The sequence below is a fragment of the Gymnogyps californianus genome, chromosome 8, assembly GCF_018139145.2.
Source record: "Gymnogyps californianus isolate 813 chromosome 8, ASM1813914v2, whole genome shotgun sequence".
NCBI classification, from domain to species: domain Eukaryota; kingdom Metazoa; phylum Chordata; class Aves; order Accipitriformes; family Cathartidae; genus Gymnogyps; species Gymnogyps californianus.
In genome coordinates, this window is record NC_059478.1 from 1803961 (window position 1) to 1830836 (window position 26876).

Consider the following 26876-nt stretch of genomic DNA (forward strand, 5'->3'; position numbering starts at 1 on the left):
GCCAAATAGCTTTTTCATTCTGCTCCATGTTCCCCAGAGTGAAAGTAATGACCCCAAATTTGTTCGTTTTTACTCTGCTGTCTACCTCCCTCTTCCCCAGTCACTACAGGTAATTCGTAGATCTCTGGTATCTCCACAGTTGAGTGTGTTGACCTTTGATAAAAGCGGCATTAACTCTTGCACCTTTTATAATAATCCTCATATTTTTGTTCAGTGCAAATTGGGCATGCATAATTTTCTCCCCCCCCCTTTTTTTTAATGAATTGGGAAAAAAAAAATAAGAGGAAATACTGTTGTAGGGCATAATAGTTTCTCACGGGTCAACAATAGGTTTGGAAATATTTGAATCCGCAGCACAGGTTCAGGACAGCGTAGTGTCTACAGATTTTCATGAGTTTTGTGGGGCAGAATTTTTGGGGTCAGTGGGAGGGATGATTTTCTAAATTTTATGCTGTTCACAGACAACAGAAGAACGATAGAAGACAGTAATCACAATTGTACTTACCAAGTTTTTAGCTTCAGGAGGAACATTACACAGTGATTTTTTAAGTCATGTCTTATCTAGTTTGCAATATATAAATAAAGTAGATGATAAATATCAATAATATGCCAACCTATTCAAAGAAAGAGTTGTTAAAGCAATCAAATAAAAATGGGCATTGTTGTGGTTTAACCCCAGTCAGCAGCCAAGCACCACGCAGCCGCTGCCTCACTCCCCGCCCCCCCGCCCCACCTCGCTCCAGGTGGGACGGGGAGAAGAATCGGGAAAGAAGGCAGAACTTGTGGGTTGAGATAAGAACTGTTTAATAACTAAAGTAAAATATAATACTAACAATAATAATAATAATGAAATATAATAATAATAACAACAACAATAATAATAATAGGAATGAAAAGGAGTATAACAACAAAAAAGGAGGGGGTGGAAAAAAAGGAAAAAAACCCAGTGATGCACAATGCAATTGCTCACCACCCGCTGACCGATGCCCCAGCAGCGATCTGCCCCTCCCAGCCAACTCCCCCTGTTTATATACTGGGCATGACGTTCCATGGTATGGAATACCCCTTTGGCTAGTTGGGGTCAGCTGCCCCGGCCATGCTCCCTCCCAGCTTCTTGCACCCCTGCTTGCTGGCAGAGCATGGGAAATTGAAAAGTCCTTAGCTTAGTATAAGCGCTACTTAGCAACAGCTAAAACATCAGTGTGTTATCAACATTATTCTCACACTAAATCCAAAACACAGCACTGTACCAGCTACTAAGAAGAGAGTTAACTCTGTCCCAGCCGAAACCAGGACAGGCATCTTTGTTTAGAGTCATCAAAATATGCAGGGAAACAAGTTTTATTTAAATACAGCACAGTGCAAATGGGAACAGATGCTGTCTCTCTCAGAACAGTCAATCACCTGCATAGTAACCACCAAGCAACAGCATGTATTGAAAGAATGGTAAAAAAAAAAAAAAAAAGAATCAATTCAGTGACCTCAATGCCATAAAATTTTGGGAGCCTGTGTCTCAGAGCTATCATAACTCAAGAGGAAACAGTCAGCCAGTGCTACTTGGTCTCCTAGAAGTCTAATACTTTCTTCTTAGCTTAGAACGAAGCAAAGTATTAGATGTCATGGTTGTGTGCATTCACATGTCTTGGGAGGTTTACTCTTGTATTGTTAATGTTTAATGAATACTTAGGCCATCTATTCTAAGTTCAGTATCTAGTTGGGATGTACATACGAACCTGGAAGATCTAAAGGGGTTTTGGTGATTTGAGGAGCATGGATTTACGTTTTGCTGTCTCTATTTCCCATTTAGTTGGCAGTGATACAAATTATAATGAAAAATAAAGAGGTCAGAAAAGCACAGAATAACTAAAGCAGTGCAGAAATTCTGAGGGGTTTTGTGGGTTTTTTTCTCAATAGCCACTTAATAAAGGTATCTATCTAGGTAGGAAACATTTGACAAGAGTATTTATTGACTTAGTAGGAAAAAAATCAGCAATAAGAAGTTGTTAGGTTGTTAGAGTGAAAAAAGTGATCAAACTGACACATGACCTAATTACACCATCCTAAATGAGAATTCATTCATGGAAATGGACTAGATTGTTGTAGCATTTTGCCTTGATAAATTACAATGATAATTTTATAACATAGCAGAGCAACAAAGTTGCATTTTTGCAAGAGGCTCATAAAGATTTTCAGCTTCAAATTAAGGAACAGGAGGGCCAGAGTACACAGAAACCACCTCTCCAGTGCCAAGTGTGCTTTTGAGAGGGAGCTGAAATATAAGTTGAATTTGCCACAATAGTGAAATACCAGGTCTATAACCCCTAAGTAATCTGCTGGTCATCAATATTTTTAGCTGCTGAATAGAACTGATATGCGTTTTGTGTTTAGAAGTTGAAATAGTGGTATAAAACCTTAAAAAGTTATAATTCTTATTCTGTATGCATTTAAAAGCTCTGTTTGATACCCTTTGCTGGTAATGGTAACGGATAGCTACAGATCGGCAGAATTTCTTGGAAGGTCCAGTAGGCTGTAAAGTGGACCTCTGTTCCCTGCCAACGCTGGCTGGTACTGCAAGCTGGTGGCAAAGCTCTCCTGCATCGCTACGGACTCGCCCCAAGCCTTACACGAGCCTTAGCCTAATGAATCGGAAGTTTAAACATGAACCAGCTGTCTGTGGTTCCCAAATAAATTAATGGAAATACGTGTTTGGACATTTAATTCAAAAGGTTTGATTTTGCAAGCAATTTAGTTCTTTTTACCTCCGATCAGAGGTGCAGGAGTGAGGATTGAAGAGAAATACCTCTCACACTCTTTCTTCCAAGAAGGAGGATCTGGGCCTAGTAAAGAGGATGTCTGTGTTGTTTACATCCCAAGGAAATGAGGTTTATAAAAGTTCCCTCTAGCCCCTCCCACTCCTGCCATCATATATCAGACCAATTTAAACTGGCTTCAGGAGAAAGGAAAGTAAAAAAAAAAAAAAGAAAGAGGAAAAAAAAACATTTTAACAATATTAAGATCCTGCAAGTTTCATCAAAATAAGTGTCTGGGAAGAGTAGAGGCAAGAACTTTTAGCAATGCCCTGGCTAATTGAAAGGGAGAAGCACAGTCTTGGTTAGAAACTCATGTGAGCTCTTAGAAATTCCCGAGTAACTAAGACACAGTCGGAGTTTGCAGCCAGTCATGGGAGAATATTTAGAAACAAACCTGCAGCGGTACAGATTACATGAATCGTACTGCTCATAGAATTTGTATCTTTGCATTTTAGGTAATTTCCTCCTGTTTTTGTCTCCTGTATTGTCTTCCTTATAGTAAACATTTTATTCTCCTACAGACTGTATCCTACTCCTCCATTTCCCTCTTTTTCAAGCCTCAGTGTCTTAATACTTTCCCTGGTAGAAAGCTTCACTCCAGACCTGTGTTCCAAGACATGTACAGGGATGTTCTTGGTGCACTATCCCAGTTTCTCAATAGTTTTTACTTCACAAACATTCATTCTGGAATGGCATTGGAAAAGGCAGGTCAGATACCTCCAGTAAAGGGCAGCTTGCTTTTTTGATCCAACGATTGGCAAAAAAAGAAGAAGTTTTTGCTTTAGTCAGAAAAGGAATCGCCTTTAATCCAAAAAATCCTAGAGAGAAAAGTTGATAAAGAAAGAAATTGCTGGTTCAGTGGTTGAAGTTATTTGCAGGAAATGCCCCATAAAGTAACCTATTCCTTCTATGTGTGGTACAGATTCCATGTATTTTCATAGTATTCTGTGCATTAAATATATTCTATGTAATCTGTTCTATATGAGATATCTACTATTCTTAAATCCTTCTTAGAGGCATTGAGAAAAGATGAACTAAAAGAGACATGTCAGAGGGAAGTCAGAAGGATACCTGAATACTTAAAACCATGTGCTTTAGTATTGTGTTATATCTGTGCTTTTTCTGGGGGAAAAAAAGTAAGGATAGGTAGGGAACAAAGTTTTTTGGTTTTCTACAGAATAATGTAAAGCAACACTCATGGAGCAGGGAAGACAACTTTTTGGAGGCGCATTTGTTGGGAGAGTTGCTGGATTCTCTGATATTTTTCTTCCAATTTCCTTCTACTATAAAGTAAATAATTATTTTTTAGAAAGACCTTCTAGCTTTGCATAAATTAATTTGTTCATGGACATTCAAGAATAGTGTGTTTTAGAGAATAACTGAAAAGCTAAAACTCTCTAATATTTTCAAAGGCATGTCTACCCAGTGCCTAAGTTGATGTTTTTCTTGTACTCTAAATCTAAAGGGTTAGACACTAGGCAGATGAATATTCCAATTAACATATCAAGATCATGTTTTAAATTTACTGCAAAGAAAACAATTTTATTCTACTGCAACAGCAGCCCCTGGAGCAAATGACTTCTGACATCTTTCTTCAGACTGGGAGATATATGCCAGGAGATTATGGCTGTTTTACCGACACCTTAGTGTGCCAGACATCTATGAACATTTTTCCAAACATTTCTTTGTTTAAGCTGTGACTGAAGAAAAAGCTGATTACAGAAAGCAATGAATATTACACTAACAGTAAAAGCAAAGAAACAAGCAGCAGCAAAGAAACAGACAAAACGTAAGGCAACCCATTTGAAATGGTTTGGGGTATTTAATTTTAGCTGCTCAAACTGAGACACTAAAGGTTTTGGTTTCAAGAAAGTTCAGGACTCAGACTGTTAACAACAGGCTCCTTTGAAACAATGCATTCTAAGCAAACACAAATCAGGCGCCTAAAATAATTTTCTGTTCTGTTGTGTTTATAGGAAAAAAAAAAAGGCATGCAGAATTTCCTTAAAGCTGAAGTAAAAAGTAAACAGCTTTACGGAGAGGTAAGTTGTGCTGAGTGGTTTTTCACTCCATCAGGTCAGTGCAGCACACTCAATAATACAAAGAAAACAAATAATTGATACTTTTTATTTGTCTAATGTATATTGGCTTTCAATGTGGTTGTTTTTCCTTGCAACATAACCTAAGTATCCAGAGATTGCAGGCATACATTTTTATAGTTTAATGTAAATCACTTAGAAGTAATATTCCTTTCCACCATTATTCCAATTTCTATTCCATAACCCAGCATTGCTATTTGACCTTTCCAAATAAATATCAAATTGTTTCAATAACAAATGGTAATAACCTTTGGCTCTTCTACTGGGGCAAAAATAGTGACAACTTGTGAGACTGTCCTTTTTTGCACTACTGGTTAGTGGGACATTTTCAGTCAGTGACTTATATTTATTCCTTATGAATTACAAATTACCTATTAACATTGAGCTTTCCATAAAGAAGTTAAGATACATAGAAGGTAATAATACATCACTGCTGTCTAGCTGTAACAAATCACTATCATTATGCCTTCATGTTTAAGTAATAAACGCACTTTGTCCTCCAGAGATGTAAACTAACCTATGTGATAGATTGCCGCAGCTTTGAGTCAAAGGATCAACATCACTTCAGATTGTTTTATTTTAGAAAGGAAACTATTCTTGTTCATATCACCTCACAAGAAACAAGTGTAGTCATTATATTTCTTACCTAATAAGTATAATGTGATTTACCCTTACTCTAGTTACTTGGTGAGTAAAATCCCACAAGCAGATCTTTAAAACTATGTGTGTATGTTTCTTTCACTATATACAGCTCATTTGGGTCTTGAGTCAGCAAAGCAGTGCAGCTTCTTCTTGTAGCCCTAAGGATACAGTAAAATGAAGCAGAGCCTTCATAGAGACAAGAAAATTATCTATTTTTTCTTTTAAACAGTAATTGCTTTTACAAACAAAATCAAGAAATCATCAGCCCAACTTTCTCTGTAAAACAAAGGAAAAAAGAAACTTTGGCAGCAAGAACAGCAACGGCTAAATGTTCAAGGCAGTTTTTAAATCCATGTATCTCTGACTGAGATACATAAGTCATTCCACTAAATCTCAGTCAGAAAAAAAAGTCCAAAAAGCATATTATTAATCTTCCTGAAGTAAAAAAATATCCAAAATCATTACTAGGAAAAAATGTTTGGTCTTTGTATTCATGGCACATATTTGCTCTACCATCTGAAACAGAGATAAGAAAGCTTGATGTTTAAATGAAAATCTGCCAGCGTGTATAAAATCTGAGTCCATTACTCCTTAGACTGTAATCCTTTGGATTGTGAGGGCAGTCCAGAACCAAAGGATTTAGAAGCAACATCATACTACAAACACGCAACTTTTATTCTTTCATTACTGTCTCAGTGCTATTCAGACTTAAGGCCTGAAGAAGTAATTTTCTGTAATGAGATTCTTGTGTTGGTTTCTCCAGTGAGCAAAAAAGTTTATGAAAAATATAGGGAATACAGTGGTAACTCTGTGATGTGTATATTCCACTAAGAACTGCACTGACCTACATCAACGTACAATATACCTTGCTTTGGTCAGCCAGTTTTCCTTAATATTGCTTTTTCCTTTTCTCCTTCTCCTTTCACTTACACACCTGATTAGTAGGAAAAGCTACGTGCCCTGAGAAACATCTACTCAGTTTCCAATAATGGGCAAAAAAATACAGACCCAGCACCTAGATGAACTGAAACCAGAATACACATTTTCTTGAATGGCACATTTAGTTTAGCTACCGCAATTAAAGCAGGATCTTATAGAGAAAGTCCAAAGAGAGAAAATAATTACAGCCTTGGAAAGGCTCATAAGAGGAACTGAAGATGCTCCAGCTGTAATTACTTCCACAGCAACTCTAACAGGCAATTTAATAAGAAGAATCCCGCTATCATCAATGGGTTTCTTCAGAGAAGCGACGCACTGCCTTAGTATGGAGAGTTATGGTACCGGGTTTTGTGGCTATATAACCTGAGGAGGAGAAGAAAAGAGGAATTAAAGAGACTAAAGCAATTCAGTAACAAAAGCATAATAGAGCAATCAATTTCAAATAATTAAAATAAGTTATTTGCAATTAATCAGTAACTTCTTTTAATATGTAAATAAAGAAAAATTCTTGAGAAGATACGGAATTTATAGCAATAAAAAGAATACAGTTTACAAGCACATCTAGCTTAAAATTTCAGTATTATATCTGGGAATAAATCAAGTATTGTATCTGGGAATATAAAGGCTTTGGTGTCACTGTATGTTTCTCCTTACCTTACTCATCGACAGCTAAGAAATACTGGTCTAGGCAAACCTTTCCTGTAGCACGTGACGGCAATTCTGCTGTTCCTAGGTCAATAAAAGTAAAAAATATGATAGATTTTGTGCCCTAGCCTGCAGCTGAGATTCCTGGACCTTCACTGTTGTTGGGAAGATCTTGTGGAAACACAGCACTCACAATGTACCTTTTGGAACATTGGCTCACTGGCTCAAAAAGAAGCACTGCTTTTTCTGCACAGACAAAAGTATGCTTTATAATAAATTGTAATATTTGGCTGATTATTATGCTTCTGTCTAATGACTATGCAACTATTCACAGTCAATGAATTTATTACTCCATAAGGAAAATATCAAATTCCAACCCACTAATTTTTACTATATGTCATTGAAAATTGACTTTCCGGCAAGAATAGTTGTTTTATATTTTATGCATCCTGTTATTATTATACAGCATTCTTTCCTTACCTTGAAAAAGGAGATATTTGCAAAAGTATGCATTTGAGAAGGGATTCTGCCCTAGAAGCCCCATTAAAAAGACTGACATACACTGAGGGACATCATGTACACTATAACATGTTAAAAACTGTAACTGTGAGATCCCTGCTTAGATCCTTCCTTCTTTTGCTTCCTCAGTTGTGCATATATAGTTCTTTCATATATCCCATCTATAATACTTTTTTGTCAATACTTGAAATTATTACTCTTGTTTACGATTTTTGGCTGCCTTTTAAGACCTTCATTTGTTCAGTCATCTGCGTGGGAAGATCCCATGCTGGAGTGGATTCGGTAAAGCCAAAGCTCAGACCGCACGTGTATTGTTTAATGTCTTTATTAATGAGGAGGACAATGAAATTAAATGCACCAACCGAAAGTTTGCAGAGAGAGGTGAGTGACTAGTAAGTGCTGGGGCAGGATTGCTCAAAAGGGTACAAGAGACCTGAACAGGATAAACGGGCTGACCACAACCTCACGAGGTTCAACAACAGCAAATGCAAAGCTGTGCTGCCATGCAGACCAGGTGCTGAACGGCTGGAAGGCAGCTTTCAGAGGCAGGAACTGGGCATCCTGGTGGAGAATGTGTTGAGCCATGTGCCAACCGTACACCTGGCTGTATTTGCAAGAGTGCAGCCAGCAGGTTGAGAGGAGTGATTATCCCCCTCTGTTCATCACTTGTGAGACCACATCTGGAGCGCTGTGTCTAGTTTGGGGCTCGCCAGTACAAGAAAACCATGGAAATACTGGAGAGAGCCCAGTGGAGGGCCAAGATGCTCAGGAGGCTGGAGCACATGAGATACAAGAAAAGGCCAAGAGGACCTGGTTTGTTCGATCTTAAAAAGAGATTGGTTAAGGGGAGATTATGGCTGTCTTCAGCTGTAAACTTCCTAATACAGTTGGCTGATAGTGCAGTACCAAAGTGGAGATAAAAATTCCTTCCTGATTCAGTTAATACTATAAAGCCAATGATATTAACTACTGAAGTTATGCATCAAATCATAAAATTATCCAGCCATTTTAGAAATTCAGCTATACCACTTGACTCCTTGACCTCCAGCTACAGAGAATTTCACAGATCGACTAAAAGATGTTGGAAGAATTACTTCACTGCATTTACAGTGGGCTAAAAACATGAACATAGACAATTACAAGAAGCAGCAGATAACCAACAGTTTTTTACCCTAGCTTATCCTGTGTTTAACTGGACCATATCCTGTGCTGTAGCCTAAGTCTGTGATTGCTAAAAGAAAGTTTTAGAAGTGTTGAAAATGCTACAGCCATTGAAAGTCACTAGAGAAGAGCTCTTTAAAATCTCTTTATTGAAGTACAAAGAGAGGGGAGCTAGCATGCAGAATAGCCATTTTCTTTGTAGAGTTCTGTAATTACCGTAACGTTTTGCTATTACTACACTATTTTGCTCAAACAGAATCCCAAAATAATTAAAGCATGGAGCTTTCAACGCACTGTTAAGAACATGGTTGAGAACTCATTCAGGCTTCTCAGCAGAGGACACGAATCTCTTGTGGATAAAAGTGGACAAGCATGAGGAGAAGGCGTAGAGGAACAGTTTGGAGGTGGGATGAAGTTTAGGGAGGAAGGAGCAGTGCTAGAAGGAGGACCGACATACTCTGCAGGGAAGTTTCTTTCCTTTTTTGTCTGTGTCATCTGTAAATCTTGGCTTACCACTCAACAGCACCTGCCAAGGCTCAAGTGAAGGCCAAGTAGACAACTGGGCCATGGCCCTTCTGCTTCCCCTGAGAGTCCAAAAATCTTCAAAATCACTGAAATCAGTAAATGTTTATTTTTTGATGCCACTCGTCTGTGAGTTGAACTCAAAGGAGGAATTTTGTACTTAATATCTAGCATGCTTCTGGGCAGAACAAAGGACTATCCCTAATACAAGTAAGAAAAAATCATTATCCCTTCGTTTTGCACGTTTATCCTTTTCCTCTTATTTTCAAGCTAAATAAATTAATTTGTGAAACAAAACCAAAGAACCACAAAACACCCTTCTCTCTTGATAGCCTGTAAATATACCCACTTACATGCTGTAATTTTTAATATATGACATTTAAAGACAGGTAATATAGTGGTATACATCAGAGAAGAGAGTTAAGCGGAAACATACGTTAGGCCAGGGGTACACGCTATTAAGAAGAAAGCCTAAAATGGACAACTAGGGAAATAATAACATAGCTTGAATGACAGGTATTTGGATTAAATTGAGCCGTTTTGATAATAACTCATCTGAAATTGTTAAAAAAGATTTGATAAAGAACTAACATTGTTCTTAATGTTGAAAATGTTGTTTACATTAACCAACATGGTTTATTCTGTAAAATGAAGGCATTTAGTTGACTTAAACATTTATAGCGTGAAGAATGCTTTTCTGCATTTCTACTACACTAATTGTGAAGAAAACTGAAATAAGTAATATTTCAGATTTTTTGAGTGTAAAAAGGTAAAGCTAAAATTTATATATTTCTTTGAGCTTATTACTCAGAAAATCTTCTGCTCTCAGGTTCTTTTTCTCATTGAAAAAAATCAGAAAGTAAATTCTAAAACAGTTGAGAAACGTTTTATAATATGAAATTTTGTTCCAGTTTACAGGGATAGCTTACAAGAAAGACTCAGAGGAGTCTTCCTCACAAAGGTTGTGCAACTGAAATTAATATGAAACGAAACTAAAAAGAACAATTTTTTTCTTTCATGCAGTGCGTATTTAAGGTCTTAAATTAATTGGCACAGTACCTTTTGAATAATAGGAATTTGCATGTTTTCAAAAGCTAATCTGACAAATTCATGGCGAAAGTCTACTAAGACACCACCTCTGTTAAAGCTACAGACTGGTAGAAGACAACAGTGAATATGAGGAAAGTAGCACTGGGTACTTCTCTGCTATTTTACTCTTCCTTAGAATATGCTACTGACCTTTGTCAGGTCATAGAACGAGGTAAATGACTTATCTCTAGTACACCTGTTCTATGTTTTTATTTCCTGGCAAGTAATTAGGATGATTTTTGTAGGATATAGGGAGACAGAAATTCAAGTCCATCTTTTCAAAAGATCTGGAATAAAAAACTGTGCTACAAAGCTCTTGTTGAGCATATAATAACATGACAGAGGTCTTGTTGAGGCTATAATAATGTGCTTTCATGAAAAATATCTGACTTTGGGGTCGGAGGATGAAAATAAATTTCCTGATATCCAAATTGGCTGCTCTCTGGAATTGTTGTTTCTTCAATTAGCTTTGTAAATGAGAAGGGTGATGGATTTTCTGTTGATAATGAACCTGAAAGGCTGCACAACCTGTGCAGGCCAAGAAGTGAGTTTTTATAGTTCTTGTAAAATGGACTCTGCTGAAAGTTTATCAATCTGCACCTACCAGAACTGAGTCATTAAAACTTTGAAAAATCTGTGGATCGATTGGAATTTCCCTTTCCATGTTTAGCATACACTGGGAATCAAACAAGAGTGTCAGCATCATAAATTTCTCTGATTAATCATTCCATTTGCAGTGGGTATTGATTTTTTACTCTTTACAATTCTAAATTACAAAAGCACTAAGTAGTCTGGTGGGGAATGGAATCACCATGTAATCAAAGAACAACCCTGCATCTGTCACTGTGTCTTTCCTCTGTTTTAACAAGGACAGATACAAGATACATATAACATATATATGACTTTAACAAGGCAGATATAAGGTATATCTGCAAGGAGAGACATAGGATACAAGAGATATAAGATATAAAAAATAAGTGATAGGTGAGCTATATATGCAGAGGACAGATGGATAAATCCATAGCTGTGTCAACACACAGCTAGAGATTTTAGGTTACCTTGGGAACACGAATGTTAAATATGATTTTAGTGTTTCCATTTAAAACAGTGAAAGTGAACTTTTTTTTTCTATTCTAGTTGTATACTGAGAAGTGGTATTATTGCATTGAATTTTTACTTATTTTTATTTTGTTTTTATCAAGCAGCATGAGTAATGATATAGCCTTTCAATTTCTTATGCACCTCTAGAGAAGTTTATATGTCACTACTGGTTCATATTCTTCGTTTTACTGTAATTGGGAATGAATTAAAGTTTAATCTTTTCTTTTCAATACAGCCAAAACCAATAGTAGAGTCCTCAGAGGAAAGCTCTTTGGAAAACAATTTGCAATTAAACAGAAACGGAAACAGGGAAGGTGATTAAAATGAGAAATAACAATAATAAAATGTAATGACTCTAAAGAGATGAGACCAAAGAATCTCTGTGCAAGAAAAAATACATTGTAATGATGACATCTAATTTGGGGGACTTTTTTTTGTTTATTTATTTATTTTTTAATAAAAAGAGCAGACCTTCAGTTGCTGTAAAGCTTCATTGACTTCAATACCAGCTAATATATAATAACTGGTCTACATAGTAGCTAGCATTAATACAATCAAGAAACCCCTCAGATAAAGTATATTTTCTGGCTATGTAGGAGGAATGTTACGAGAAACTTCATCATTCTGACATTCAAGTTCATTTACAGGCAGCATTTTTTTTCAGAGCTTGACAAGTTTCATTCAGGAGGAAATGATCTCTTGTGGTATAAAAGATCTATTTTGAGATCTGGGTGAGTTTCTGTTTTTATTTGCAAGTTTGCCCATGTTAGAACATAGCTTGCAAGCCATGTTTCTCTGAAGTCAGATGAAAAGCCAAGAATTATCTGTCCTGTCAAGTTATGCAAGCCTAGTGATGATGAGGTATATTGAAAGGAACCCCAGAAAGCTCCACACATTTGAAGACAGGATGCAGAAATATTGAAGTAGGAGTTCTCACTGAGAAGCTGCAATGAATGTGAAAGAAGTAAGTTTTTCTTGCAGACAGTAGCAAATGTCCGTTTCTATCAAGATCTTAGCAGTCCTTACTCGACTCTTGCTAATATAACAATGACTACAAACATGTTTGACAAGACTTTAAATGCTTGGAGCTATGAGTTTGATGAGAAAAGCAGGCACTGTGGGTTGAAATGTAGCACTGGGATCATCTGGTCAGCTTTTGTTGTTAGTAGAAATTGTGAAAAGCAGAAGCTAACTTAAAAGTAAATTCAGAAAACACAGAGAGCAGCTTGGGGAGCAATGTGGCATTACAGCGACACGTTAGAGTGTCAAGAGAAAGTCCTTCTTGCAGACTTTGGAGCCATAGCTGAGGGCTCTGCACAATCATGGGCCCAAGTATACCAGACACAGAAAGAAACAGAACACACTGGAACAGAAATGCCATGTTTTTTCTGTATGTGGTGGTCTCCAAGTACTCTTTATCTACAGCAGAAATGCATATTAAGTGGCTAGGTCCGCAAAGGCACTGATGAGATGTATCCGTCCTATAGAACTGAAGTGACCTAATAGCTTCCTTCTGATTCTTATTCCAACTCAGCCCCTGAACGTTATACCAGTGTGGCAGAACTACAGAGCTACAGTGTTAGCTAGATTTGGTACATAACACTTCTGTTGGGTGGGATACTCAACTGAACATCCTAGCCTGTTGGTAAAGGAAAACTAAAGAGGAACCTGTGCCCACTAGTATTTGTCATGGTATAGGTATGTCATAAATTTGCTATTGTGATACTGCATCCTCATAGATAAAATGACAAGAAACACCTTGAAGAGAATAAGCCAAAACAGGAGATCTAGACTTTTGTCTGTAGGAAGTCGTATCCCATGAAAATTAGGCAGAATGCATAAAGTGCTTTGAGCAGGTAGTCGGTAGGAAAGAAGTTTCTGCAAAGTTGTTTTTCTTGAGATTTTGCCAGGGACTGACAGAATCTTTCACTAGCAGAAAGTGAGGTGGAAACAAGTAAAGCAATTTGTCCCAAAGAAAATGAACAAAAATAGATTAATTCCAGCTACTGGCAGCAAATTTTTGAATCACTGTGTTGAGACTTTGAGAATCCACCAGTTAATTAACACGGCCTAATGTCTGAATATTAAAAAGTCTGATTTGATCCTTCTTTAGTCTCTCTGAGGTCCACTCACTTCTCAATGAAAATATGTGGGTGTAAATAACAGCAAAATCTGTCCCACCACAATGATTTAGTAGATGTACTGTGATGATTGTGCTTTACCTGGAATTACAGCAGGCATCAATTTGGACAAATGGTTTTGTTCTGGTCAGAAAGTAAAACAACATTTTCAGAGTGAAAAATAAGGTGCAATGCTCCTTCGGCAATCTTTCCAGCGAATGCTGAAGAAGAAAAACCTACAGTATAGCTGACTTCAATCTAAATGGGATTTCTAGAACATCTCATTCACCAATGAAAACTTCTGTAGATGGTAACTTTATTAATAATGAGATTAATGTGTCACATGTAGGCTATTAAAGCTTACTCTGAAAGATAAAGAAACATTAAGTACTGACCTTTAAATGCTAATTGCTTATGTGTTAGTGCTCGTAAACTGCTTAAATGTAGTTCATGCATACAAATCATAGAGCAACAAAGTATGTGCTTATTTGGAACATTAAAAGAACCAATTTGCCAAAGCTTCAAGTTATATTCAGCATAACAGTCTGGGAATGTAGATTTGACATTAGAAGTGTAACAAAATAATAAAACAAAATTATAAAAGGACATCTTGATAGATGTCCAAAGGTCAAAGGTTTGAAGCCAAAGCTATGGGTAAGAAGCCAAGTTGTTTGAAAGAAGATGTGGAAGATGTCTAAAATACCTTCCCATGGCCAAATGTAAACTGTAGAGGAGAGGGAATGGAAATGAGACAGGGAAGAAATGTCAATAACAGATTTAGAAGGTAGTTGTTTCACTACTTTTGTTGTTGTTTTAAGTCTTAAAAACCTTACCTTCATCTTTCTAAGTCTACCACCTCCTATAAACACTTACGAAGTTCTCAGGTTAGTAATTTTCTCTGATGTTAACGAAGAATTTATTTCCTTCAAATGAGAGGGACCTATTGTGACTATTATAAACCACATCTCCTCCCTAAAAGGGAAAATTTGAAAGATAGTCTGTGGATAATGCAGTTGACAGCAAGTGTCTCAGATGTAACCTGCTAGTTTTCTCATGCAGAGTAGCACAATTGAGTATGATGTTTCTGTAGTCACCTTTGTTGCCTGACTAAAGGTTGATCACATTGAACACAAAGGCTTGTTGAGGAACAGGAGACCAGTGACGGTTGGGGGAACCTTAGTGACCTAACCAGTGAAAACTGGTTACTCCTAAGGCTATCAAAGGAGAGGGGTTCACCCATTCTACCTTCTGGGACACAAACAGAGAAAGGAGTCACAGGAGGAAACTCTCTCTTCCCAGAATAATACACAATGGGGTTTTGCCTCATGGGGTATGGTATGCAGAGGAAAGAGCGATTGTGTAAAATTTATGGGACTTTTTTAGGGAGTTGGGGCAATATGCATTGGGATGCTTAGGGGAAGAGCCAGAGGTGGAGAAAGGGAAGGATCAGGCCGCATAAACAGGGTGCCTAATACCAGCTACAAAGGAATATATATTGTACATGTGAATCCTAATGAGTTTGGACTAGTAGGAGGACAGATCTGAGTTCTAGGTGTAGTGGTTCTGTCATGAAAACTATCGTGCATTAAGGTCGTAGTGATCCCCTCAACATGTTGACCTGAAAAGGTGCAGGCCTGTATTGGGAACATATCCCTTGGCTACAGGATAAAATTAGCTGACTAATTATAACGGGGGAGCCTGTAGGCAGCTCGCACTTGGCACCTGCGTGATGTTGTCTTATCTTCAAGCGAAGAAGTGTGTTTTCATATAAACATCCTCTTCCTCAACAGTAGAAAGTATGAATAGAGTGGTTTATTTCTAAGAACCTTCCCTAAGGGCTCTGAAGCCCACTTTGCTGGTGATCCTCTCAGCAGTCAGGATCTGTGCACTGTGCTGTGCCCAGAGGTCTGTCCATACTGCACAGCTCAGAGTTCCCACCATCTAACATTATCTATGCTGTCCCCTATTTCCTTCTTAAGTTGTTTCCAATAAATGGAATTTTAATCAATACTTTACAGAGTCTGAGTGCCTTTCTTACTGGGATCCATACCAAACACTCGCACCACTGCATTACACTAAGTCAGAATATTTTACTTTTCTCTTGATAAATGTAAAGGATCCGGAGAATGATGTGGTTTATAAATTAGAACATACAGGAAACTAAAATCACTCTTCTCACTATGCAATACCCTTTCTAAATAAGAAAGCTCAGCAGATCCAGCACCCTCTACCCTCTTTATTTCTAGTCTACGCAGTTCTTGCTAATAACATTTTTCAGTGGATGTCATGCTGGGATTTTTTTGTAAGTGTGAAATGTATCCTTGTGCCTGATGGATGCCGTAGCTGAAGTGCTGTAAACAACTGGAAGAGCTCTGTAGACTAGCTGCAGAAAAAGGAATGAAAAGCTCAAGAGGATGACAACTCAGGAAACCACTTCAGCTGGAGAACAAATTGTCTTCATTGGCTAGAAACTGAAAACTGTCCACTCTACCAACTTCACATGACATGTTCAGAAGATGTGAAAATACAAGCTGTGATTTATAAAGGTCAGAAAATACTAGTGTAAATTATTTCCCTGTCCTCATCCACCCATCTTCCTCCAGTGCACCAACACTCATGTATCTATACACACTATTTCACAGCACGCTATGACTTTCACAGAGTCTTTTATTCTTCAGTTATGTTCTGAAATTAAAATATTTAAGCTTCTTTCGAAAGTATTTTTAATTGCATTCTAGAAATAGTTCTGTGAGGTCTTGCAGTTCTCTTTACTCTGTCTTCACTGATCTATATGAACAACAGAATTGGAAGGCTGGGTTAAAATCTTCACCATTTAGGTGAGAATAGGCAATATTTTAAAAATTATTTTGTTGAAAAACACTTTGTTTTACAAATGCCTCTTTTATTACATAGTGTATATATTTTTTTTTTAATATACACATAATTATAAAAATAATGAGCCTGTCAGGTTTCTTCTCCCTCAATTTATCAAGGACACTGAAAAGCAAGAGAAAGGGAGTGAAAAAACCCTCTGTAACTCATTCTGCAATGAAAACCCTTGAGTTCACCACTGTTGCTGACCTATGTCAGCCAATCCAGGAAAAGGTACTTCCCTAGTGCTCAAGGAGGAATATAAATCTTTCAAAATACACAATAAACATTTCACAATATCACCAGCATGTAGGATATGTTACTGCAATCTTTGCAGACATGACTGAATTCAGCACTTTATACTTTTTGTCTACAGCGCATCCATTGAGTTTTGTAAATTATACTTGGATTTCAATCTGTTCAGTATTGAATCATGTAGCTATTGTACTAGAAGCCTTCTGAGTACAAATCAAATCCATTTGATGCATACGTTTTTCATAACATTCATAAAAATCAGACAAATAAGCAGAAATTTCAAAATATCTTGTATTTGGTAACAATCTGCACACCTAAAATAGGTGAATATACTTTATATAAAGTAGAACAGTTTAAAGCAAAAGTACAGGAGAGTCTCTTCAGAATACGCAGAAGATGAAGATCTTTCTTTGAATTTGTTTAGGCACATGAAAGATTAAAAACACAGGTCTCCTACACCCTGGGAAATTCCTATTCCTCTTACTCTAGGAACTGGCACTGATTAATTATTTTCTGGTAGATTTCCTGAGTATAGTCTCTCTTTCTCCTGTTTATTTTTCACTGAAATTTAGTGAATTTTGTATAAAATAGCAGTGTGTGGGAGGGAAGGGGCTGATGGATAGACTTATTTTACTGAATGAATTTAAGTAACTTAGCCCTAGGCAGAAGTAAGTGCTCCATACTTATTCAGAGTGAAACCTCCTTGGGGGCTAAGAGAAAGCTCTAATTTAAAAATATTTTTTCCATTTTTTAAATAGTAAATAATTTTCAGCTGTTTTCTTTTGTTTGCCTCATCTTTCTCCTCCACATCTACATTTTCAAATTTTTGGAAGGAAAAACACGAAATCCATGTGTTTATGGACATTGTGTGCTTTCTGATTTTTACCAACAGTCCCATTCTGCATAACAGGATTCATGTGGTTAGAATGCCAAAAAAAAAAAAAGTACCAAGCAGCTCTTCTGTGCATGTTCTTTTAGCTCTCCTGATATCAGGCACTAACATGTTTTCTAGAATTTTAACCCAATTGTAGAAATGTACCTCAGGGCCTAGCAAAAATATGATCATTTTTGTGCTGTTTACAATGTCTCAAGTCACTTTTAGGTTACAAAATTGCAAACAAGGAAAACACAGTGTTTTAACATACTGTTAAAACCATTTTTTAAAGTTTTGAACTAAAAAAATAACCTAACATTAAACAAAATCTTAATGTTATGTTCACTTTTTAACCTTGGCTTGGGGAGATGTATGGGGCAGGTGTGCTGCCAAAAAACTTCCATTGTTTCTTCTCAATTTGCATTCCATAGGATATCATACTTATACCTATGAAGTTTTATTTTAGAAAATAAATTTGATATTTAAACCAGACAGGGCCTCTCAAAAAGGAGATTTGTCTTTAGGGTTTAACCTGTAGGACACTCAATACTTTGTCCACAGCACCAGTTCAGCTGTTTAAGTCTTTCAAACTGATGGCAAAACTCACTTTATGAGGATGCCAGCAGACAGCATGTGCCCCATTTGCCAAAATCTATATGCATTTAAAAGTGTTTCATTCATAGTTTCCCCTCTATTCTTATTCTAATAACTTTAAGGTCAGCAGGTAATATATTAATATTTTTTTCAAGTTGTTCAAGTTCAGGTAAAGATGTTGCTAGCTTTAAAAATATAGAGGTTTATGATCCCCTCTTTATAAAGTTCTAAGATATTCTAGTATTTGCATACAGTTTTTCTTGTTCTGTTGGTTTTATTTATCTAAATAGCAACGCAACAGAAGGACTGAACAGATAACTTGGAGAAAAATAATGAAGACAAAATGGAGAGAAGGAGATTATATTCATCGATAGATTGTTGGGTTTTTTTCTTTCATCCGTCCTAAAATTATTCAGCCATGCTAAATTACTGAGTCACACATTAATGGAAATACTACATAAATATGTCTACTATGTGCCTTGTTTTTTTTAATAATAGAAATGAACAATTGCAAGACTGGAATGAAATACTCTATTGTCAGTGAAGAACAATATAGCAAAAGCAAAAAAATCAAAACATTTTCTCAGGTTAATCCTACATAAGGAAAGAGTAGTCAGAGCTTTTCTGTGAGCAAGTTGCACTTCTGTACTTTCACTATTGCTTTTGATGTTATGTGAGGTCATTCGTTGCTGAAGCATCTTTCCATCCTTTAAAGGAAAGCCAAATACTTACACGTCTAATAACTGTTTTAATCATTGTCCATTCACTTGAAGAAAATTAATATCAAGGGAAAAGACCAGAGTATTTCTTTATCTCCAGAAAAAGAAGAGAGAAAAACCTACACTAATTAGATTCCTGATGACACTCACAGTATTGATTGCTGAACGTCGGCCAACTTGAGGGCACACTGCTGGACTCTTCAACCGAGACAGCTTGCTGTAAAAGATTAAAATATGGCTGTGAGGCTCTTGAAATTTGGAAAATTCAAAGCAGAATCTATGCTGTTTGAAGTGGGGAAGAGGGCTAAGAAGAAGTGTCACTTGCCAAGCTCAACTCCTCCAGCTGAGCAGACAAAGCCTTAGTCTGGCAGATCCACGCAGGGCAACATCAGTCTTAGATCAGGCACCAGTCCCCCTTTTGCCCTACACCAAAACTTAAAATAGGCTTTTTTTACTGAGAAAGAATCTGCACGCAGGGATAAACTCTCTGTTTCGAGCACAACAGATAATGCAATGTTGCTAGTCTTAGAGGAATATACGATCTTCTATTCCTGTGTTACTGTGCCACTCTGGTTTTGGACAGAAACGATTTCTTTAATATTTGGGATATTAACCCAGGTATAGTTATTATTCACAAATAATTTAATAATAAAAAAATGGTAGCATAAATGCCACAATAACATTTTTCTTTGTTGTCTCATTTTACCATTATTATTTCAAGTTTGAAAACTGCTTGATTAAATAATTTCTTTTAAAGGATCCTGATTTTCTAAAGTTTTATGAGAAATGTCAAATTCTGTGATATTGACATTGCAATGTCTTTGCTTGTAATTTGTTTTGCATTTGAATACAGGTATTACTACAGAGACATTTTTAGGGAATAATTTCATAATTCTCTGTGAAAACTAATAAGTAAACTTTTAACTATTCTTCAGTAGTGACATTTAATAAAAGCCTACCGTTTTATTTTCCTGACTGCAACAAGCACAAGGAAGTGCTATGTTTTCTGTCCTCCATACCAATGTAGGTAGTTTGACAGGACATGGAAAGTAAAACAGGTATCATCTCTTACACATCCTCAGTATAGAACATGGTTCACAAACACAAGAAATGGAATAATTAATCCTAAAGTGAACATGAAGTGAAGCTTAAAGGTCAGCTGAGCTGATAGGCATGTTTTGCAGCATAACAATTTCTGAAATTGTATTGAACTTCTGCAGGTTACACACTGCTGGAAATGCCAAGCATCTGCTTGCTGTTGAGCTTCAGCTTTAGTTTTTGAAGTTACACAGATTAAGATCAGTCATGCATGGAAAGGAACAGTAAAGTATAATTTTGTGGGGGAAAAAAACTGAATTCTTAAGTTCGCACTGTTGTAGAGGACTTAATCATTTATGCCACTGCTAATCGCAAATTAAGTCTTTAAATGTCAGACCATTGTTCTGCATCTTTCTCAGATCAGAACCAAGGAAAACCTCTTGCTACTTGTAGTCTGGCATTCACCCGCTAGGAAGGGAGTCAACAAGCACAGTTTTCCTTGCTGCTGATCTGGAAAAGATGCAAAGCAGTGCTCTTGCGAGCCTCGTTCCTCAGGGGTGAACTCTGCATTCCACCCCACTTGATTTCAGACACGTCATAGTTTCCTCAAAACAAGTATCCAAAACTGATTCAACCACAAATTTTAAAACACTAGCACTGGAAAAGTAATTTGTCCAGCTTAGAAATTAAGTACATTAACTAGACAAACCAGAAATGCTTGAAAATCTGAAAATAAACAGTCTTAGTGTTTTCACTGATGTCAATATAGTACATTTTATCAACAATAGATTCCCTAGTAACAAAAAATAAAGAATAATTAGCATTCTTATAATGACTAGAACTGTCATTTAAAAATACTTACACTATAAAATATTAATGCCTCAAAATTATGAGACGTGAAACTAAACACAAAAGTCAGACAGAAGGAAACATTAATTTTAAATACACACTGTATATAATAGTAGATTAAAGTATTACAGAAAGTCATTTTTTCCTGATGTGAGATACTATTCTCTAAACAGCAGAACCTCATGAGGAAATATGACAGTTTTGACAGAATATATCTTGTAAATACAGATAGTAATTTTAATAAAAATACACAGCATTCTAGTTTTATTCTTATCAGATAAAAACATGTGAAATTTTAATTTCAAAATTATAACTTTGTTTATATAATTCATTTCCTGTTGAATAAGCAAAATCAACCCAGGAACTGAATATTTTGATTTTATCAAAATAGAATGCCATTTCTTTAGAATATTTTTTTAGTTGTTGAAAACACATATTTATTTAGAGATTTTGTAGGCCTTCCTGGTTTTTCTTTGGACAAAAACTATTTATTGATACATCAGAATTACACCACTTAAGTCCCAAATTTCAACATGCTGAAATGTCATCCTACAGAGTGCCAAGGCTGAAGTCAAAGATTTCATACTTGAACCACCTAATGGCTTCACATTTAGTCTTTAGTAACCCCACCATTACAAACACTACTTACATTAAGGAAAAAAAATAAAACATTAAGAAGCTTTGTTCATCCCTTTCATTTGATTCACATAATTTTTTACATGAATTGTTAAACACTAATCTTTTACTCACTCTTTGGGGCAGCAACTGTTCTGTTAGTGAGACAGAGACCTTATTTTGGGATTCCTGTAGCCTAATGCAGTTCAAATAAAAATCTAGTAGAATAATCATGTAATTTAATTGTATTCATCAAGTCAATGAGTTAGTGTTCTAATAAACCTAATCACTTCAGCCTTTCTTACTGCAATCAGGTGTATCAGTGTGGTCTTCCTCCCACCACAGAGAACTTTATCCCAATTAATCAGACCACTTCAGCTTTTCCTCACTCCATTTACACCTTCTGCCAAATGCCGCCTACACTGTGTCATAAGATTTATTGCCACAACTAGATGCATTACTTCAGCTCATTACTATTGAACTTGAAGCTATTTTCATGTTAATACATTTACCTAAGGACAGGGCCATGGTGATTCAGCTTCCTTAATGCTGTAGGTTGGTTAAGGTTTATGGCTGCAATGTGTGTATTTTGGGAACACTCACTGCATTGGCATACTAAGGGTTAAACAGGACTCATTTCTCCTGCGCGTGTGACAACACTTCTAAGCATTACTTTCTCATTCCTTATAGTGTGCTTTACCAAAGCTCCCATTGCAGCAGCAGTTAAGATTCACGTTTTTGTATCTGTCGTGTGTCAGCAGGATGATTTCGGTTTTCAGCACACAGCTAGGTGGAAAGGGATGTTCTTGCAAGTTACAACCACACTGGTCACCGCACTACCCGATAGTTTTATTAGAAGTCATATTCATCATATTGACTTTTGTACTAGTGTGAAATGATGTCACATGTATCATCATGCGGCATCACACAGACAACAGAAATGAGAATAATCTGAGGAAGACTCTGTAACTGCAACTAAAGCCCTGTATCTCTCTGAGGGTTATGACGTTTCCCTCAATATGGCCCAAAAGTGGAGGTGGACTTTCTGAAGTTACAATCAACAGAGCTGTGTAGCTCTGTTACTACAATAGCTATAGATATTATTCAACTACAGTCTAAAAATGTAAGATATAACATCAGAAAGTCATGAATTGAATTTCATAAAATCTTATTGCATTTAGCTTCATCCTTCTGGGGAGCAGCAAATATCACATTAATACGCACACAATGACAAGGAGTAAAAGCGAGGTACGTACTCTTTGAGAAGGATGAATTTTTTAAGAGGTGAAGAATGCTTCAGGAAGTGCGAACATTAAACTTATTATAAACCATAAATTAGTAAAATCATTACTCTGTCTTCAAAGAACTAATTGATATTAACATTGTAGGACTGTGACTCATCTCATCATGTTTCAGTCATAGCAGCCATATCTAGAGGGGTTGTTTTTGTTACTTTGTTTTGGTTGGTTGTTTTTTAGTGTAGAAATGGGCTTTAAAAAACTGTTCAGGGTCTACATGTCATGTTTAGAAAATGTAATCTGCTTTGTACCTATCGACTCTCTTTCCTGGGGTTATCACAATTGCTCCCTGGGACATAAAAATATATACGCATTCATGGTATAGTTATGATGCAGATGTCCCTACGTGCACTAGGCAAGCATACTGCTTAAGGGATCAACAAGCATATGATGGAAACTGGCTGTGTATCTATGAACCTGGTCTGGACAGGAAGGGCATGCAGCGTGAGACCCTCAAATTCTTCAGTGAGCGGTCACGCACCTCACCTTGGCAGAAGATTGGGTGTCATTGAGCTAGACTTCTCATACCTATATGTAGACAAATAATCAAACAAGTGTTCTTTACCCAGCTATAAAACTCTTGTTGCCTCTGTTTCCCGTATGCATAACGTCTCGAGCTAGGTTGTAAGGGTGCTTGTTCTGGGAATCTCTCTCCACCAGACTCGTTGCAGAGCCCAACGCCCACTGACGTGGCCCTGCTGAGACTGAAGTTTTGCTGAGAGACAGAAGGTCTCAGACCACACAGTGCACCCTCCCTGTGACAACCACTGCAGGGGGTCACCAAATCATTGCTTACTCTTTATTTAGCCACGCCTTCATCTGCCATCGTTTTCTACCTCTCATTTCTTATTTAAGGTGCAGGGAGGATTTCCAACTTTATTCCCTGGCTTATAGCTTCTTTCAGTTCTCTTCTCAGATCTGGATGTTGTGCTTGATACAGTGTCATATTAGATTTTTTTTCCCTTTTATAATTTTTATATCCTTTGCAAAATAGGCACATGTGCGCACACACACACACACGTGATATCAGCAATTCATGGCTTTTCATCCAGTGTAATTTTCTACAATAATTTGCAGGGTGCGTATAAAGGAAGATTTAGTGACTGTCAAACACTGCACATATAACAACTCTTCTCTGAAATACAGATGTTATTCTTGCAATTTTTATGAAAACATAATGCATAATAACAACAACAACAACTCAGGTACATTACAATAATAATCTCATTAAAAAATCTAATACTTTATAGCGAAAATAAAATGAAGGAAAATTAATATCAATGCTATCAATAGATTGTGTCTTGACCTGTTGTTGTGCAGACACCTGACTTTTACATGACTATGCCAGTGTACAGGAAAATTACAAGTTTTATTTCCAAGCTGGCTTGTGCATCGTCTTCATTTTGTAAAGAGCAATGTAAAGTTTCAAAGAGATGTTCTAAGTATAAGCACTAAATATAGCCTCAATATTTGACATTATTTACAGAAAACCGCTCTGTATGCCATATTCAGCCATGCATGGTTTTATAGATGGCTTCAGAGCAGTAACTAGAAAAAATAAGGTAAAAGGAAAAGTAAATTGTAATTACGTCTTGCCACATGGCCCTTGTTTAAGGAAGAAGAGTTTCTTACTACATTTTTAATTCAAAATGAGGTACCCTTTGCTAATACAGCAACAACAACATCTTGAAGAAAATACATCCTCCTAAAATTCAGGTGGGTCACTTCTGTCTTGGACATTCATTAGTAATTACCTGGATAAGACAGTGATGATTAATGGACTTCAGGTGTTCAAACAGGACAAAGTGAAAACATCTGAGGCATGCCTGAACTTCTCAGAGGGAGAGGAGATGTTGCTCTGAAATTGAATTATATAAGGTTAAAGTTACAGGGAAGAATACATCCATAAAACCTGGGACAGACTTCTACCTTTTCAGCAGTCTCCACACCACATAGAGCTGCATGATTTTGCCTGGTTTAGCTTCAGCCTATTCTATTTCTGAAAGAGAGAGATTTCTTGAAAGCTTTGACAGTAATATGGCCAGTATCCTTTGCAACTCAGCAGCCAAATTAACTGCTTTATAGCAGAATAGTAAGAATAGAGAAGGAATATCATTTTGTGAAATGCAGCACCAGTGATCCTTGGACAACATGAACTAATTGCCTGTTCAGAAGAGAAAAAAGAGAGAAGAAATAAAACTAAGTCACGTTTTTTCCATTTCTGCATACAGCCTACCACAACAAAGGGAAAGTTTGCTCTGACTCAGTGGGCTTTGGGTAAAATGGTTTAAACTGCAAGCATCTCTCATATACAGATGGTCTCTAGAGCCAAAGATGAGTGAGGTTTTGTAAAGCGATGGTTATGGTGGTATAAAACCTTATTGCATATTATTTTCATTTTGCATCTACTTGAGGTCAGCCTAATATTCCTCAGCTGACAAATAATTACCTCCCACCGCTTCCCCATTAAGGACAAAGGCATCTTGAGTTACTATCCCAACATAAATGCACACCTCTTGATTGCATGAAAAGCATATAGGAACATATTTTACCCTTCTGCAGGCTGATAGCTTCTTTCCATGAGACTTTCCTCCTCCTTAAAAGCAGAAAGACCGGAGATTGCCCTACTGTGTCCTTGAAAGTCTTGCCTTTGTGCCTTCCTGTCTTTCTTGGCTTGCTGCTTCAGCCTCCTCAGCCTCTGTAGAGCTCCTCTCATGCTGGTGGCTGAGGCACCTGTGTTGCATGCCGACACACATAGCATCTGGCCGGCCTTTTTCCCCCAAATCTCTATTTTTTCTGAAATTGGAACCGAACACTACAGCCACCTTCTCCTACAGCCCAGCTCTCCTTTCCCTTGTCAGCTCAGCGCTAGGCACCTCAGCAGGGTTAATTGCAGTCTTGTAATGGTGCATGCTCAGTAGTCTGCATACAGATAGAAAAAGAAATATTTGTGTCTGTACTACTTCCAAGGACATGTCTGGAACATAAGAAACGCCTTAATCTTGTGACTGCAATACAAATGAAAGGTAATTATTTCAATTTCCTGTTATGGATTTCTGTTAAAATCAGCCTAGGTGGAAGCTGAAAAAGAGAAACATTTAAATGAGCAGACTTTTCTGTTTGTGCAATTTGTATAACAAGTAAATCCTTTAAAAGGAAGACTAAGGTATCTTTTTTTCCTACATAGGTAAGATTTATTTCCCCCACATACCAATATTCCTTTTTTTTAATTCTCCCAACAAAATACATGATTTCTGCTGCTTGAGTTTCTTGCCTTATATTTGTAAGTGGGCCCATGTGAACCTCATGAGGTTCAACAGGCCAAGTGCAACATCCTGCACCTGGGTTGGGGTAACCCCTGGTATCAATACAGGCTGGGGGATGAAGGGATTGAGAGCAGCCTTGTGGAGAAGGATGTGGGGGTACGGGTGGGTGGCAAATTGGACATGAGCTGGCAATGTGCACTTGTAGTACAGGAAGCCAACTGCATCCTGGGCTGCATCAAAGGAAGCGTGGCCAGCAGGTCGAGGGAGGGGATTCTGCCCCTCTCCTCTGCTCTCCTGAGACCCCACCCGGAGTACCGTGTCCAGCTCTGGGGTCCCCAGCCCAAGAAAGACATGGAGCTGTTGGAGCGGGTCCAGAGGAGGGCCAGAAAGATGGTCAGAGGGCTGGAACGGCTCTCCTCTGGAGAAAGGCTGAGAGAGTTGGCGTTGTTGAGCCTGGAGAAGAGAAGGCTCCAGGGAGACCTGATTGCAGCCTTTCAATACTTAAAGGGGGCTTATAAGACAAAGACTTTTTAGCAAGCCCTGTAGTGACAGGAGAAGGGGCAAAGGTTTTTAATGGAAAGAGGGTAGATTTAGATTGCACATAAGGAAGAAATTGTTTCCAGTGAGGGTGGTGAGACACTGGCACAGCTCACCCAGAGAAGCTGTGGATGCCCATCCCTGGAAGTGTTCAAGGTCAGGTTGGATGAGGCTTTGAGCAACCTAATCTAGGGGAAGATACCCCTGCCCAGGGCAGGGGGGTTGGACTAGATGATCTTTAAAGGTCCCTTCCAACCCAAACCATTCTAGGATTCTATGTAATTGAACCACTTATTTATAATTAAGAAGATTA